This window comes from Podarcis raffonei, chromosome 8 (genome assembly GCF_027172205.1).
Source record: "Podarcis raffonei isolate rPodRaf1 chromosome 8, rPodRaf1.pri, whole genome shotgun sequence".
NCBI classification, from domain to species: Eukaryota; Metazoa; Chordata; class Lepidosauria; order Squamata; family Lacertidae; genus Podarcis; species Podarcis raffonei.
In genome coordinates this window covers 8,989,785-9,008,152 of record NC_070609.1, presented here as the reverse complement: position 1 = coordinate 9,008,152, position 18,368 = coordinate 8,989,785, and positions in this window count along the sequence as shown.

Below are 18,368 nucleotides of genomic sequence, written 5' to 3'. Positions count from 1 at the left end.
CACCTACCCCGCCCCGCCTCGCCCATTGGCTCGCCTCCCTCGGCCCCGCCTCTCTCCGATGGCCGCGGGGGGGGGGTCCTGCTCGGCGCCGGCGCCTTTTTTCAGGAGGTAGGGAGGCTGGACGGGGAGGTGGGGTCGGAAGCGGGCAGAGAAGGAGGGGAGCTCATAGCCAAAAGGGCTGCGCCGGCCGGCAAAGGGCCGGGGAAAGTTTGGAGAGGAGAAACGCACCATCATGATTTCCCGGTGGAAGCGGCAGGATTAGGGATGGCGAAGCGTAATTACGCACGAATTTCGCTGGGTGAGAGCTTCGGGGATCGATCGGCGGAAATGGGAATCAATTGGAATATGAGAAAGAGAGAGAGAGAGAGGGACCATCATTCATAGGCATAGATTTGTAGGGTTAGGGGGCGCAAATCCACGGGTTAGGGGGCGCAAATTACTTGCCTTGCCCCGGGTGCTGACAACCCACGCTACGCCACTGCGGCAACCTAAGGCCCATGGGCTGGAAGCAGCCCATGAGGGTCACTTAACTGGCCCATTAGCTGCCCCCTAACTGAGCTGCCCACTCGGTGAGTCCTTGCGCACTGCGCTAAATCGGTGCAGCTGTTGATTCAAGCCAGTAAGGTCAGAGGAATTGGCCACCCTCCAGGTGCCCGGCTTGAATCCTTGTTGACCTCCCTGTCAGCGACTCCCGGCAAGACCAGGGGAGGTCTGAATCGGCGATCCTTCTCAACGTGAAGAAGAACACACCACTTCACCCCTCCCATTCCCAGGGAGGGGAAAGAGACAGACAGAAATAATAATAATAATAATTTATTATTTATACCCCGCCCATCTGGCTGAGTTTCCCCAGCCACTCTGGGCGGCTCCCAATCAGTGTTAAAAACAGTACAGCGTTACATATTAAAAACTTCCCTGAACAGGGCTGCCTTAAGATGTCTTCTGAATGTCAGGTAATTATTTATCTCTTTGACATCTGATGGGAGGGCGTTCCACAGGGCGGGCGCCACTACCGAGAAGGCCCTCTGTCTGGTTCCCTGTAGCCTCACTTCTCGCAATGAGGGAACCGCCAGAAGGCCCTCGGCGCTGGATCTCAGTGTCCGGGCTGAACGATGGGGGTGGAGACGCTCCTTCAGGTATACAAGACCGAGGCCGTTTAGGGCTTTAAAGGTCAGCACCAACACTTTGAATCGTGCTCGGAAACGTACTGGGAGCCAATGCAGATCTCTCAGAACCGGTGTTATGTGGTCCCGGCGGCCACTCCCAGTCACCAGTCTAGCTGCCGCATTCTGGATTAATTGCAGTTTCCGGGTCACCTTCAAAGGTAGCCCCACGTAGAGCGCGTTGCAGTAGTCCAAGCGTGAGATAACTAGAGCATGCACCACTCTGGCGAGACAGTTCGCGGGCAGGTAGGGTCTTAGCCTGCGTACCAGGTGGAGCTGGTAGACAGCTGCCCTGGACACAGAGTTAACCTGCGCCTCCATGGACAGCTGTGAGTCCAAAATGACTCCCAGGCTGCGCACCTGGTCCTTCAGGGGCACAGTTACCCCATTCAAGACCAGGGAATCCCCCACACCAACCCGCTCCCTGTCCCCCAAAAACAGTACTTCTGTCTTGTCAGGATTCAACCTTAATCTGTTAGCCGCCATCCATCCTCCAACCGCCTCCAGGCACTCACACAGGACCTTCACCGCCTTCACTGGTTCTGATTTAAAGGAGAGGTAGAGCTGGGTGTCATCCGCATACTGATGAACACCCAGTCCAAACCCCCTGATGATCTCTCCCAGCGGCTTCATATAGATATTAAAAAGCATGGGGGAGAGGACAGAACCCTGAGGCACCCCACAAGTGAGAGCCCAGGGGTCTGAACACTCATCCCCCACCACCACTTTCTGGACACCGCCCAGGAGGAAGGAGCGGAACCACTGTATGACAGTGCCCCCAGCTCCCAGCCCCTCTAGATGGTCCAGAAGGATGTTATGGTCGATGGTGTCAAAGGCCGCTGAGAGATCCAGCAGAACTAGGAAACAGCTCTCACCTTTGTCCCTAGCCCGCCGGAGATCATCAACCAGCGCGACCAAGGCAGTTTCAGTCCCATGGTGAGGCCTGAATCCCGATTGGAAGGGATCCAAATGGTCCGTTTCCTCCAGGCGTGCTTGGAGTTGTTCAGCAACCACCCGCTCAATCACCTTGCCCAAGAATGGCAGATTTGAGACTGGGCGATAGTTGGCCAAATTGGCCGGGTCTAAAGATATCTACATGCCTTTATTCCTGTCTTTCCAGCAGTACAGAGAATCGTGTCTGTACTCTCTCATCACCAACAGCAGAGAGAGAATAACTCCACCCATGTACTTCCAGTACAGGGTCATGTGACACTCTGAGCTAACATCCGGTGCTCAGTGCACAGAATAGACTGTCCCTTGTTCCCACGGTACAGTCCCATAACATTCACATCCTGTTTGGCATTCCAGCCACCTGGAGCTCGCTTCTGCATTGCTCCTTTTTCGTAACAGCAGCACGGCGCGGGGACTCTCTTCCGCAGCTCTGGAAATCGCTTCTGCGCATGCCCAGACGCTAAAAAGGGACACAGGTGGTGCTGTGGGTTAAACCACAGAGCCTAGGACTTGCTGATCAGAAGGTCAGTGATTCGAATCCCCACGACGGGGTGAGCTCCCGTTACTCGGTCCCTGCTCCTGCCAACCTAGCAGTTCGAAAGCACGTCAAAGTGCAAGTAGATAAATAGGTACCACTCGGGCGGGAAGGTAAACGCCGTTTCCGTGTGCTGTTCTGGTTCGCCAGAAGCGGCTTAGTCACGCTGGCCACATGACCTGGAAGCTGTACACCGGCTCCCGCGGTCAATAAAGCGAGATGAGCGCCGCAACTCCAGAGTCGGTCACGACTGGACCTAATGGTCAGGGGTCCCTTTACCTTTATGCCCAGACACTGGAAATCGCTTCTGCGCAGGTGTGATTTTTCAGTGTCTGGGCATGCACAGAAGCAATTTCCGGCGCCACGAACATGCGCAGACGTGATTTCCGGCATTGCGCTGCGCCAGTCCGGCCCACGGAGGATCTCCATGGGAGTGATGTGGCCCATGCCCGGTTAGCCTTGCTGACCCCTGCTCTAAGCAACTGAGCCATCCAGGCTGATCGATACCTCGAAGGATCTCCCAGAGGCGGCCAATGTCTTTCTACCAGCTCAGACTGAGCCGTAAGTGGCAGTACAGCGGGCATCTGGTTTTGCACGCCTGTGGTGCTTAGCACCTGCCAAACTGTTAAAAATACGAAAGGCTGAGTTTGCAGCTCTCCATCTTGCAACAACTGTGATCCCCACCCACCCCCACCCCTGCCTCATGAATATTCACAAACTAGCTTTGCAATACCTGGGCAAAGCACAACTGGCAACAAGGTCAGGGATAATCAGAAGAAGGCAGTTCTTTTTGGGAGTCCCTTCTGGCCGGAAGAGCACCAAGATATCATCATCATCATCATCATCAATTATTTGTACCCTGCCCATCTGGCTGGGCTTCCCCAGCCACTCTAGGCGGCTTCCAACAAAGTTTAATAATACATTAAAATGTCACACATTAAAAATTCCCCTAAACAGGGCTGCCTTCAGATGTCTTCTAAATGTCAGGTAGTTGTTTATCTCCTTGACATCTGGTGGGAGGGCATTCCACAGGGCGGGTGCCACTACCAAAAAGGCCCTCTGCCTGGTTCCCTGTAACTTGGCTTCTCGCAATGAGGGAACCGCCAGAAGGCCCTCGGTGCTGGACCTCAGTGTCCGGGCTGAACAAGGGGGATGGAGATGCTCCTTCAGGTATACTGGGCTGAGGCCTTTTAGGGCTTTAAAGGTCAACACCAAAACTTTGAATTGTGCTCAGAAACGTACTGGGAGCCAATGTAGGTCTTTCAAGACCGGTGTTATATGGTCTCAGCAGCCGCTCTCAGTCACCAGTCTAGCTACCGCATCCTGGATTAGTTGTGGTTTCTGGGTCACTTTCAAAGGTAGCTCCACATAGAGTGCATTGCAGTAGTCCAAGCGGGAGATAACCAGAGCAAAATAATGGACATGGGAGGGTTTCGTGCCGTCAGTCACAGAGAAACTCCTACTGGAAAAAGCTCCTGTCCTAACATTGCATCCTTGCAGTCATTAATATGTGAATCTCCTTTATTATTTACATTCATGAGGCTGCAATGCTGCGCACATGTTGTCCCACTGAGCTGAGCGGAACTTACCTCTGAGTAGACACGCATAAGATGGAGTCCACCTATCACCATCCCAGCCCTCTATGCAACTCATAAGCAACACAATTCAAATGCTGCGATAATATGCCAAATCAGGTGAAACAACAGCAGCACAAACTTTAGATCAATAAGGGAGCTGTTTCCAGAGGAAGGACTGTGAGGGGATAGAGACTTTGTGCTAGCCCATCAGGCAACGGCTTTTCCCACCTGCCTCCTACTGCCCTAGGAGCCTTCAGGAAGGAGTTGCTGCCACAGGAATTATGTATATAAGTCTTTTAATGAGCTGAATTGAGTGGAAGATTATGAGTCATGAGGTGGGTAGGTGAATCCAACAGTGCTAAGTTTATTTTTTGGTTGCTGATGTTGTTTTAGAGATTTTGAAGATTGTAATACTGTGTGAATCCCATAATATGCCTTTTGTAATTCGGCTTATTTTCTGAGTTGTTTTGTTAACAGTGCATTATAGACTGTAATTGTTTTACTGGCGATTTGTTAATTATTCTATATGATTTGTGTCAGGCTCGTGATGTTCCATTACATTATTGCTATTTATTGTGAATGAAAAGCAGCACAGAAATAAAATCAATCAAATCAATCAATAAATGGATTATATTTCACCCTTGCCTTTTGACGCTATAATCTCCAAGGCACCTTGCAGCACATCATTTCAAACTGGGCTGTATACTGCCCTCCATCTGAAGACCACAGGGCGGCTCACTACCTAAAAACACAAAATGAAAGCACAAAATACATGATGAAACAAAACCAAAACAAACCAACAGCCCCTCTAACCCACAGACACATTTAAAAGGCCATAGAACGCTAATCCGCCAAAGGCCTTGTTGAAGAGAAACGTTTTCACCTGGTGCCTAAAGATGTGTAATGAGGGCACCAGGCAAGACTCCCTGGGGAGAGCATTCCACATGTGGGGAGCCACCACAGAAAAGGCCCTGTTCTTGTGTTGCCACCCTCCAGACCTCTCATAGAGGGGGTTCACACAGAGAAAGGCCTCATAAGATGGTCTCAAGGTCTGGGTTGCTTCATAGGGAGAAAGGCAGTCTGCCCTCTACCTCAGCCAGCAAAATGGACTTGGGCCGGCCCTGCCTCAAGAGGACACCAACCGCGAAAGAAAAGATCCAAACATTTTGTATGCCTGGCGTCCCTACAAGCCAGAAGCCCCAACGGGCTGGCCATTCTTCTTGCCCCATAGCTGGGCCAGCCTGATAGCCTGGGATAGCAAAGGGCCGTGCACTGAACCCTGCTTGGGAGCAGCCATGACTGCATCTTAGTATCATTATTTATTGTATTTATGAGGTGCTTTTTTTTTGGAAAGGTGAACTCAAAGCAGCTTACAGAAATGTTCAGAGCAAGTATAAAAACCAGAGTAAGAACGAGCCAATACTGTTGTGCCAGGATTCATGTTATAGGTTGTTGTTGTGAAGGAGGTGAGGACAGGTGACCCCACCTAGGCCCGAAGTCACCCCCCCCCAACCAGGCCTCAAAACTGTCCAAAATTCCTTTTCTCTCTTCTAAAAATCCACAGCTAAAGTTTTCCTCTGTTTTTCTCACAAGACGCTGTGCATAGGCAAACCATTACTTTTATCAGTACGAGAAGGCTTCAAAAAGCTAATGAATAGGCTCTGTCAGAGCCAGCCTGAGAACTGACTTTTATCTCATTCAGTTGCAACATCTTGGACATGCTGAACCGCAAGGCTCCTCGACCCCCTTGGCTTCTCATCCCCTTTCCTGGGAAGAGTCCAAAAGAGTCTCAAGACGGGAGCTTTCTGTTCATGCTCAGGAAACACATGGGGCAGGACTCCTGAAGAGCGGGAGAAAGAGGAGGGAACTGGAGGGGAATATATACTCTGTGCAAATGGCTGTGAACTCGTGCTTGTTTGTGAGTTATCACACTTGCTCCTTCTGCCCCCCCCCCCCGAATGGCAGAATAAAGCTCTTTCTCTGGATTTAATCCTTTGGTGTCGTTTGACTCTTTTCGTCTCTCCCCGGGCGCAACGCTTTCCTACCCATGGTTAAAAGGGCCTAGAAAGGCTACAGTTGTTGTTGTTATAAGTTGAGACTGTTTTGCCCCAGTCAGCAATCCAGCCGCTGAATTCTGCACCAGCTACTGATTCTGAACCATCTTCAAAGGCTGCCCCACGTATAATGCCCTACAGTAATCTAACCCAGAGGTTGTCAGAGAATAGACAACAGAAGTTGGGCGAATGCGACTTGCAGGGGCAAATCAGAAGATCCCAGAGGCTCTAGGCCTCTGGTCAACAACAGATTTAATAAGGAGGCATCGCTTCTGTCCTGGCAGGCTGGAATGAAATGGAAGGACACAGTTTCTGAAAGCGGTTCTTCTGCTTAGGGAGCGGGATACTTCAGCGGCCAGGTTCAAGCATGATGCGCATAATGCTAAATACAATGTCTGGACCTGTTTGGCCCAGCAAGGGTAGGACAGGGTATGGAATGCATTTCCTTTTCCCCTCCTATCAATTGCTACGCACCTTTTGCAAGTACCCTACATAACACTGTTCCAGGAAGAGTTTTCCATAAAATTCCCAGCAATGCTTTTCCACACATGAAAGGTTTATTTGGCACAGGGCATGATAAGACACATGCCCAGCCCTGTGTGGGAATTCCAAACCTCCGCATGATGCCAGCGAGAGGCATGCAAGGCTTCTCTCATTCTCTCTCTTTAGAATAATGTTTACTGAGACTTTCCAACCTAAAATACAATAAAAGCAAACCACAATGTATTTGAGGCACAAATACAAGATGGGTGACACCTGGCTTGAGAGCAGTACATGTGAAAAGGATCTAGGAGTCTTGGTTGACCACAAACTTGACATGAGCCAACAGTGTGACGCGGCAGCTAAAAAAGCCAATGCAATTCTGGGCTGCATCAATAGGAGTATAGCATCTAGATCAAGGGAAGTAATAGTGCCACTGTATTCTGCTCTGGTCAGACCTCACCTGGAGTACTGTGTCCAGTTCTGGGCACCACAGTTCAAGAAGGACACTGAGAAACTGGAACGTGTCCAGAGGAGGGCAACCAAAATGGTCAAAGGCCTGGAAACGATGCCTTATGAGGAACGGCTAAGGGAGCTGGGCATGTTTAGCCTGGAGAAGAGGAGGCTAAGGGGTGATATGATAGCCATGTTCAAATATATAAAAGGATGTCACATAGAGGAGGGAGAAAGGTTGTTTTCTGCTGCTCCAGAGAAGCGGACACGGAGCAATGGATCCAAACTGCAGGAAAGAAGATTCCACCTAAACATTAGGAAGAACTTCCTGACAGTAAGAGCTGTTAGACAGTGGAATTTGCTGCCAAGGAGTGTGGTGGAGTCTCCTTCTTTGGAGGTCTTTAAGCAGAGGCTTGACAACCATATGTCAGGAGTGCTCTGATGGTGTTTCCTGCTTGGCAGGGGGTTGGACTCGATGGCCCTTGTGGTCTCTTCCAACGCTATGATTCTATGATCTAAAGAAGATCATTTGGAAAGAAGCGAGAATAAGCACAAGATGAAACTGAAGAGGTAGAAAAAGAATAAGGAAAAGCAAACCCGAAGTCCTCTAGTATCGTAATTATATCTTAATCCTTTTTCCACACACAGAAGAGAGATAGGGAACTTCGAAAAGCAAAGCATAAATATGGATAGAGTTAAGAGAAAGAAAGCAAGAATTACAGATCATAAGAAAAGCAAGAGGAGAAGAGAAATAAGAGGCACGCAAGGCTTCTGAGAGGATTTACAGGCCTCAAAACAAACACGCTTGGCTGCCATTTATTTTGAAAAGGGGCAGGTGATGGACCCCCCAACACCACCTTAGGCCATGGGGTTCATAGCTCTCCCCCCTTGGTAATGTTGGGGGGATGATGTGAGGGGTTTGGGGTTCGTGCAGCTCACACCGGCAAATGCGTGACATGGAACTTCAGGGGTACCTAACGTCCCCAGCGCAGCATCGCATCTTTGAGAGAAGATGCTGAACCAACAAAAGGCAACCCATAACTGTCCCGATCTCCTCCCACAATCCACCTCTCTCAGGACGCAAAAATTGTGGGCAACACACTCAAGCTGCGGAGAAAAACTTCACAACTTTATACCATTTCTCTCCTGCTAAGGAAAACTCCTCCATGGTTTAACTTATGGGCACCCACAAAATAAAATAAAAAACCCTCAGAGGTTCGCAGGACAAGTCAGGTCACCTAAATCTTCCCACATTTGTGGGGAGTCTTTAGATATGTGATCGCAGATTCACAGAAATAGCAGCGTTGGAAGGCACCCACACGGTCATCTAGTCCAACCCCCGGCAAGGATGTATATTTCTCTATTTTTGCCCCTTTTTTTTGCTTTCCTCTTGTTTTCCCATCCATCACGGCTGCAAGTTAATTTCACACATATATTTTTTTAAAAGCCAACCCACTTTCCACCTCTAATCCTGCTTTTCAACTCAAGAATTCAATATCACAAATAGCATCAGGAAGACAAATGCTGCAGCCATGGGCTGAATTACAGCACTTGCAGATTTTTTTAGCTAATGCATTTTATCCTAGAGATCTCCTATTGCTCCATCGTTTATTTCCACCTGTCGTAAAAGGCACCAGGAAGTAGAAGCAACACACCGAGCAAACTCTCCCCCCTCCAGCCCACCCTCCCCAAAACAAAGCACATTGGTAGCAACAATCCCCCCCCCCAAAAAGAACAACTCTCAAAAGCTCTGTTTTTCCTTCACCTGTGTCCTTTCATATAAAAGTTGTTTCGATACGATACCATACGTTAATCTTTATTGTCATTGTCCCATACAGAACAACGAAATTGAAAAAATCTACATCAGACATTCAAAAATCAACAAGCCTGCTATCCCAGCTATCCCAGCCTGGTTAGCCCCCTAAAAACTCTGATACCCAATAATTAAATACAATATACTCCCATAGAGACTACCTTACACTGCATTTAAAACCAAAATCGCATTTGGATAGAAACTCTTTCTCAGGCGGCTAGTCCTAGTCTTTGTAACCCTGTACCTTCTTCCAGAAGGCAGAAACTGAAAGAGATCATTTCTGGGGTGCGCACTATCCTGCGCTATCTCTGCAGCTTTCTTATGGCACCTGGAAGCGTAGATTTGATCCGAGGTGGGAAGAGTGCACCCAGTTTCAGCCATGCTACAGTCCTGCCACCCAGGCTCACACCGTGCGATGCTGAGCACGTTTTGCTCAGGAGAAAAAATGAGCATTTCTCTGCTGGATGGCACTTGCTTCCTAGCAAGTAGACACAGGACTGCTCTGCAAAAATGCTTGGCATGTTTGCTTGGGAGCCAGTCCCACTGTGTTCAGCTTACTCCCAGGTACTGTAAGCGCACATGCAGGATTTCACAGAAGAGGCACCATTGCCCAGAACAGACCCAGGTCTCACCTGAAGGCCTTGTGAGATTGGACAGGCTCCAATTCCCCTTCTCTCCTCTTCTCTGCTTGAAGTTAGACTGTCTTCATCTCTCTCTTCCTCTGCTCTCTCCCTCCTCTGCTATTGCTCCAGGCGTTATGGGTGTCTCTCTCATCACACACATACACCAGAGACACACATCCTGACACCCAAAGCGAAACCTCCCACTTTTTTTTCTTTCTGCAAAACCAAAACCATTCACAGACACAAGCCGCCTCTCTTGGGGAGACGAAAGGAAGGTGAAGCAGAGAGCAAAAAAACAAGGCAGGCAGGCAGGTGCTTCTTCCCAGAGCAGAAAACCACTGGAAGGAAGGCAAAAGGGTGGGGCATTTCATTTTCTGGTTGTTGTTTTTTTAAAGTGTCTTAATATTTCATCTCCCATCAAATATTCATGCTGCCGGCAGGGCTGTGGGAGGGAATCATTTGCTTAAGGACTCGCTTGGCAGCTCAGAAAAGCAAATCTGGAGGGAAAGGTCGAGGCAGGTGGATCCAGCGCTTTTTTCCAGGGGTTACACATACCCCTAAACATTTTGTGAATCTTAAGTTTGGACTCATTGAAGGGCAGTATTTCAATATGAGTAGGGAAAATGAGAGTACAGTGGTACCTCGGGTTAAGTACTTAGCGGAGTCTATAACCTGAAGCGTATGTAACCTGGAGCATATGTAACCTAAGGTCCCGCTAACCCAGAAATAGTGCTTCAGGTTAAGAACTTTGCTTCAGGATGAGAACAGAAATTGTGCTTCGACGGCGCGACAGCAGCAGGAGGCCCCATTAGCTAAAGTGGTGCTTCAGGTTAAGAACAGTTTCAGGTTAAGAACGGACCTCCAGAACGAATTAAGTTCTTAACCCGAGGTACCACTGTACCCCAAAACATTTAGCCTGGCTTCGGCTGGGGAGGGCAGGATATATATAAATTATTATTATTATTATTATTATTATTATTATTAGGGAAAGCACTGAGGAATGAAGTCAGGAGATAAGACCAGGCATCTTAGGCAACTAAGGGACTTACAGAAAACACACCTCAGGATGTGGCCTGGGGCATCCACAACCAGTTTCGGAAAACACACAGAGCAGATGTTCCCTCCTGTCTCGGCCACCTAGCACGCCTTGAAACGGTTGCATAACTGGCTGAGAGTTCAACTGGTGTAGCACCACATCGCCTCTCTGCAGTAGCAATTCTCAGGATTGCGGGCTTGGAGGTGCAGAAGAAGCGTGGGGAGATTTGTGAGTGCCTGAGGGGCTTTTTCATAGGGGCTTTCCGGAGGTGTGGGCCCTCCGGGTCAAGGAGATCGAGTTCTGTAGGAATGCTTTTATATGTGGCCTCTGAAGATGGTTCGGAAACTCCAGCCAGCGCAGAATTGGGCGGCCAGGTTGCTCAACGAGGCAAGACAGTTTCGGGCACATGACACCGAACTCAGCCCAACTGCTCTGGCTGCCAGTTTCCAGACCCAATTCAAAGTGCTGGTTTTGACCTTGTTGTTTAGTCATTTAGTCATGTCCGACTCTTCGTGACCCCCTGGACCAGAGCACACCAGCCACTCCTGTCTTCCACTGCCTCCCCCAGTTTGGTCAAACTCATGCTGGCAGCTTCGAGAACACTGTCCCACCATCTCGTCCTCTGTCGTCCCCTTCTCCTTGTGCCCTCCATCTTTCCCAACATCAGGGTCTTTTCCAGGGAGTCTTCTCATGAGGTGGCCAAAGTATTGGAGCCTCAGCTTCAGGATCTGTCCTTCCAGTGAGCACTCAGGGCTGATTTCCTTCAGAATGGAGAGGTTTGATCTTCTTGCAGTCCATGGGACTCTCAAGAGTCTCCTCCAGCACCATAATTCAAAAGCATCAATTCTTTGGTGATCAGCCTTCTTTATGGTCCAGCTCTCACTTCCATACATCACTACTGGGAAAACCATGGCTTTTACTATACGGACCTTTGTCGCCAAGTGATGTCTCTGCTTTTTGTCATTGCTTTTCTCCCAAGAAGCAGGCGTCTTTTAATTTCGTGACTGCTGTCACCATCTGCAGTGATCATGGAACCCAAGAAAGTAAAATCTCTCACTGCCTCCATATAGGTTTTGACCTATAGAGCCTTAAACGGCTCAGGACCGCAATGCCTCAAGGACCACCTCTCCCCATATAAACTGACTTGGACCCTGCAATCATCACCTGAGGCCTTTCTTCATGTGCCACCCCCATAAGAGGTCCTGAGGGTGTCAACACGAGACAGGGCCTTTTCTGCAGTGGCTCCCCTCTTGTGGGATGCTGTCCCCAAGGGAGCCTCGCCTGGTGTCTTCATTACATGTCTTTAGGCTCCAGGAGAAAGCATTTCTCTTCAGTCAGGCCTTGGGTTGATTGACACTCAATGCCTTTTTAAATGTGTTGTGGAAGGGTTTGTTATTGGTTTGTTTCTGTTCTGGTTTTTATTATGTATTTTGTGGTTTTTATATTGTTGTGAACCGCCCTGAGATCTATGGGTATAGGGTGTTATACAAAATTAATAAATAATAATAATAAAATGTTATACCATGGAAGGAAGCTCCCGCAAGAGACACACAGTAGGCATAGAAACCATTTTCAGATTTGGGGTTTTTTTAGGGGGGGGTGTTTTTAAATTTAAAAAAACCCAATCAAGCAGGGTATACTTTTTGGAAACAAATAACGTATTTATTTGAAAGCAGTTGTAAAGCGCAACTTTTTTTAAGAAAAAAAGCCACCTATAAGCCGGTGTGCAAAAACACGACGTTAAAAAATGTTTCGTAAAACTGCTTTATAAAGAAACGGAATTTGGTGATAATTCTGGGAATTAAAGGGTGGGAGGAAGCCTGGACAAGCGAGATAAATATTTGCGAGGCCGTCTGAAGCAAGGAGTGGGCGCTGTGTCTTGTATGGCAGAAGGGATGGGGTTGGAGATATGGCAGAAAAAACCTGGGATTTTGGGTCCACCACTAAGTGTTAAAGAGAAGGGTGATTACTCTGAAAAGCTACAGTTATCTGAGGCCCTCAGCCTCATTGGAAAAGCACTTTGGCTTGTCATTGGCTTGGACCTCTGGCAAGTGTACACTCTCTCTCCCTGCTAATAGTCTCTGGTGGGATGGAAGAGTTCGAAGGGTAGGTGTCAGAGTAGAAAGAGGGATAAAAAAAATAGGGGGGGGGGAGAGAGAGAGAGAGAGAGAGAGAGAGAGAGAGAGAGAGAGAGAGAGAGAACTTCTGAGAGCAAAGTTCCCAAGGGTCTTCGCTCTTAGAATCACGTAGAGTTGGAAGGTGTTGTAAATAAAAATATGCCCTTTTCCCTTATGGGGTATCCAAGAGCCCATTTAGAGTCCTTACATAGGTTCCCTATTGGTAGGAGAAAATAACAGAGGTCAACCAGAGAATATTGAGAAGCAAAGCAGCTAGTAAGCTTGATCTTTATTGATCTGTTGCAACAGGGTACTCCCCTCACACGCAGGAGAGGAAGAGGACCCCCAAAAAATGCTGTGCAAGGGCTTATAAAGACTTTTGAAATTCCCATCCTCTAGATCCAGACCACCCCCAGAAACATTATGCATTCATCACAGAAGGGGTGTAACCTAAGACCACCCCCCAGATAAGGCGGTCTAAAACAGAACATTTGCATGTTGTTTTCTCCTGTCGCTTTGTTTATTTCCTGTCTGGCAGGTTACTTGATTGGATTTCTTGGGGAGCCTGGGCAGTCTTTTGTAATGATATGGCTCACACCCTTATTCAAACACAGATTAAGACAGGATTTGTGAAGGAAGAGACAATGGGGAGGCTTTTCCATTTTGACCATGCAGAGAAACATTTGCTCAGTTTAGGAATCAAAATGGTTCCAGGTTGGCTTTCCTGTGCTGATCTATGTACGTGTGGTTATGAATGTTGCCATATATCTAAGACCATAAAATTCCTATCACAAAGGGACCATGCAAATCATCCAGTCCAACCCCATGCAATGCAGGAATCTCTTGCTCAGTGTGAGACTCGAACCCACAACCTTCAGATTAAGAGCCTCCTGCTCTACCAAATGAGCTATCCCAAAAGAAACAGGTCTCCCAGCAACACTATAGAGCGCCCCCCGATGCCACATTCTATGCACGCCATACATTTAAAGCACATTCTCCCGCCGCCGCCCAAGAATACTGGGAACTGTAGTTTCCCCGTCACAGATCTAAATTCCCAGCACCCTTATCAAACTACAGTTCCCAGAATGATTATTGGGGGGGGGCTGTGTGTGCTTTAAATGTATGGTGTGCGCACAGCTTATGTTTAGCTGACAATTCGAAAATATGGAATATCTCAAGCACCTGACCGAAAACAGGATCGTGAAACACGACGGAGGGGGTTGATGGCGAAACAGAGATTTGCATAAACAGTTACTCAGCCCCATAATTATTGCCTCGTTTGGGGTGTTCAGCTGGTTGCAATCTGAGTTTTCTCCCTGCAGATCAAGATAAGCCGGTGACAGCAGGGACCACAAAATTGCTAGAGAGTGGCATTGGGGGAAAAGGAAAGGCCACAACAATGCTCTCTTTGATCTTTAAATTGCACATTTCAGTTTGGCAACTTAATCTGCTTGGTCGTGTTTATACATAGGTGTCCTTTGTACGCAAATTCTAATAGCCAGTGGCTGAGCTAGGTGCTTAGCTGTAAAGGTCTTTGGTTTATGACCCCCCTTGTGACGGAGTCGCTCCAGAATGTGCAAAACCAGTTAAGATTCTCCCTCCACAAATCTCCCCCAGAAATTTATAATATTTTTGGAAGGACCTGCTAATCCAACAAGTCTGTTTACGTCGCCTTCAGCTCAGCTGCTGATTTTATGGAGGTTTGACCTTCGATTCATAACCAGGGGCTCTTCTTTTATATAACCTCTGTTCCCAACTGTTTTGTTCACATGGCAATTGTAATTACCTGTGACACTTTAAAATGAAATTTTAAAAAAACTTTCAAGAAAAGTTGCAAGCCTGCTTCGTTTTGCACGCACTCCTCCCGTCGTCCACAGATACCCCAAATTTCTGACATGCAAGAAAGGAGAACCAACTTTTGCAAAGCTTTAGAAGTAGCTGTTTAGAACTCTGCTCAGTGTCTAACAAACCAGAGCTTTTTTCCCCCAGTGGGAACTCACCGGGACTCAGTTCTGACACCTCTCAGGTGCGCGCCATTGCCATTATAAGAGAACAAGGGAGGATTTTGTGGTAAGTTCCAGCACCCTTTTTTCTATAAAAATAGCACTGAGCACAACAGTAGATATTTTACAAGTACAGTGTTACCTTGGGTTAAGAACTTAATTCATTCTGGAGGTCCGTACTTAACCTGAAACTGTTCTTAACCTGAAGCACCACTTTAGCTAATGAGGCCTCCTGCTGCCAGAACACGATTTCTGTTCTCATCCTGAAGCAAAGTTCTTAACCCGAGGTACTATTTCTGGGTTAGTGGAGTCTGTAACCTAAAGCATATGTAACCTGAAGCGTATGTAACCCGAGGTACCACTGTACAGCCTGCAATAAAATGTTGCAGTACATCCCCACCCCGATAGGTCAAGGTTCCACTAAGCCTAGAACAGACGCCTGTTATTCCATAAGTTACAATGGCCACCTAATCAAACTTTAAGATCATTGAACTTGTCTCGTCCAGCATTGCTTGGTTCATGAGGCAGGAAGACTGCGATGGAAAACCAGACGTACATCTTTAAACAAAACGGCAGGTTCCTTCTTATTGGGGGCTACCTGATAAAATATCTCTTAAAATTCCTACAATGTTCTAGAGACTTTTCCCTGCATATGCAGCAACCACTAGGGATGCTGCAGAATTCTGACGGAAGCGTTAGCAGAAATGCCCGATGTTCGCTTATTCATCTCATCACCAGATCATAAATCGAGCCGGCAAATGCAATTTTTTTTTAAAGAATATTTATTAGATTTTCCAATTTTTAAACAAAAAACAAAAACAAAAACAGAACAAACAAAAACATTAAAAAAGACATAAAGTTCATATACCATACTTTTAAATAACAAATTTATCAGACCTCCTCATACTTCTCCTCCTTATATCCCAATTAAAATTCTTTGTTCAGCAAATCCTTCATTTAAAGCATTACAGCTTATAACATTACCTCCTTTTTCAAACCCTTTCCCCCCCCATCTATGTTCCTTTATATCATTACAGCTAGAAACCCCTCAATTTTAATCCAACACCATTTAACTTTCCTTAGTTTTACAGTATTTCTGTAAATAGTCCTTAAATTTTTTCCAATCTTCTTCAGCCGACTCTTCTCCCTGGTCACGGATTCTGCTCGTCAATTCTGCCAGTCCCATACAATCGATCAGCTTCATCTGCCATTCTTCCAGAGTGGGTAGATCTTGCGTCTTCCAATACTTTGCAATGAGTATTCTTGCTGCTGTTGTAGCATACATAAAAAAAGTTCTATCCTTCTTTGGCACCACTTGGCCAGCCATGCCTCTGGTTTCTTCAAGAAGGTATATTTAAATACCTTTTTCAATTCATTATATATCATTTCCCAGAAAGCCTTAATCCTGGGACACGTCCACCAAAGGTGAAAGAATGTACCTTCATTTTCCTTACATTTCCAACATTTGTTGTCGGGCAAATGGTAGATTTTTGCAAGCTTGACTGGGGTCATGTACCACCCGAGCCGGCAAATGCAATTGTTCCGTCCACAAACAATATGCAATTGATGATGTCCCCTCGCGTCCTTTGCATTGTATTTCCTTTGTGTTTAAATAAATGGTGTGGAGCAATAGGACGTTTACATGCAAACAATTCCAACACAGCATATGGGAAAATGAAGAACGCAATTTCGTTTCGTGAACCGAACTGCAGCGGAATAGACCAGCACTCAGCCACCTGAGCTTGCTATTAGAGGGACTGACAAATAATTGACAGCAATACCTTATTGGAACAAACCAAACAGTCGTGCTCTAGTAACAAATCCGTTCAAGGGTTTGGGTTGATCCTGAGACTCCGCCACTGTGTAAATTCATCACCCTTTAGAACAGGGGTCGGCAACCTAAGGCCCGTGGGCTGAATGCGGCCCAGTCACCTTCTAAATCCGGCCCACGGATGGTCCGGGAATCAGCGTGTTTTTACATGAGTAGAATGTGTCTTTTTATTTGAAATGTATCTCTGGGTTATTTGTGGGGCCTGCCTGGTGTTTTTACATGAGTAGTATGTGTGCTTTTATTTAAAATGCATCTCTGGGTTATTTGTGGGCATAGGAATTCGTTCATATTTTTTTTCATAATATAGTCCGGCCCACCACATGGTCTGAGGGACAGTGGACCGGCCCACAGCTGAAAAAGTTTGCTGACCCCTGCTTTAGAAGGACACTGCGTGGAAATTTTCAGAGAGGGGGATGGTGGAAGAAGAGTGTGCTAATGGTTAGAGCTGGAGGTTACCGTGAAGGATGTGGGAAAGACCTCAGGCAAAGAGGACTGTTTGTGCAAAACAAGTTCAGTCTGTTGGCATGTGCATTGCAAGAGTTTGAAGGTTATTTCTGGCTGTTGTCCCTCTTCCTCCGAAACAGCTGAAGAACAAGATTTGTAAAGTCAAGTGGGTGCCCAATGTTATCTAAACAAATGTGGCAGGAGCCCTTATTACCTAGGTCCAGTACCGATGTTTTTAAAGAGCCTTTTCGACAATCGTATAAGGCAAAGACAGATGAGGAAAATTCTCAGTCTTCCTTTGCCAGGGCTGGCTCTCTCACCCGCCCCACCTCTTTAAAAATACCTTCAAAATTGGCACCTTTATTTTAGGAATTCAGCAGTTTCCTGTGTGCAAAAAAAACACGGCAACTTTTTCTTCTCAAACAGGAGGCGAACTTAGCTGGCATTATTATTATTTTTTGGTCAAGTTGCATTTCTGAAGCAGTTTCAGCCGAAAAGAAAACAAGAGGTGTTGTGCGTGCGTGTGTGACCTTTATCTGTTTGGAGTTGGCAACAGGTTAATTATGTGTTAGGTGAAACACGGCTTCCGTTTGCTCACCTGGGTTGCTTAATTGAGCTGACCTCTGTGCATTACAGAAGAGCCTGGGGTGGGTATCTAGAGGGTTTAGGGAGAGAGAGAGAGAGATTTGTTATAGAATCAGAGAATTGCAGAGTTGGAAGCGAAGCCAAGGGTCATCTAGTCCAACCCCCTGCCATGATTCTATGATTAAACCACCGTTTATCTTAGCTGCGGTTTACTGTGACAGAAGGTAAAAATGCCAGCTGCTTTTACACTAGACTACACTACATTTTAGGGACATGGGTGGCGCTGTGGGTTAAACCACAGAGCCTAGGACTTGCAGATCGGAAGGTCGGCAGTTTGAATCCCTGTGACGGGGTGAGCTCCCGTTGCTCAGTCCCTTCTCTTACCAACCTAGCAGTTTGAAAGCACGTCAAAGTGCAAGTAGATAAATAGGTACTGCTCCGGCGGGAAGGTAAACGGCATTTCCGTGTGCTGCTCTGGTTCGCCAGAAGCGGCTTAGTCATGCTGGCCACACAACCCGGAAGCTGTACGCCGGCTCCCTCAGCCAATAAAGCGAGACGAGCGCCTCAACCCCAGAGTCGGTCATGACTGGACCTAATGGTCAGGGGTCCCTTTACCTTTACCTTTACACTACATTTTGGAATATCTGTCTTAATGCTTAATAAAATCTTGGATAGTAGAGTCAGGTTGCCCAGCGTGTCCATC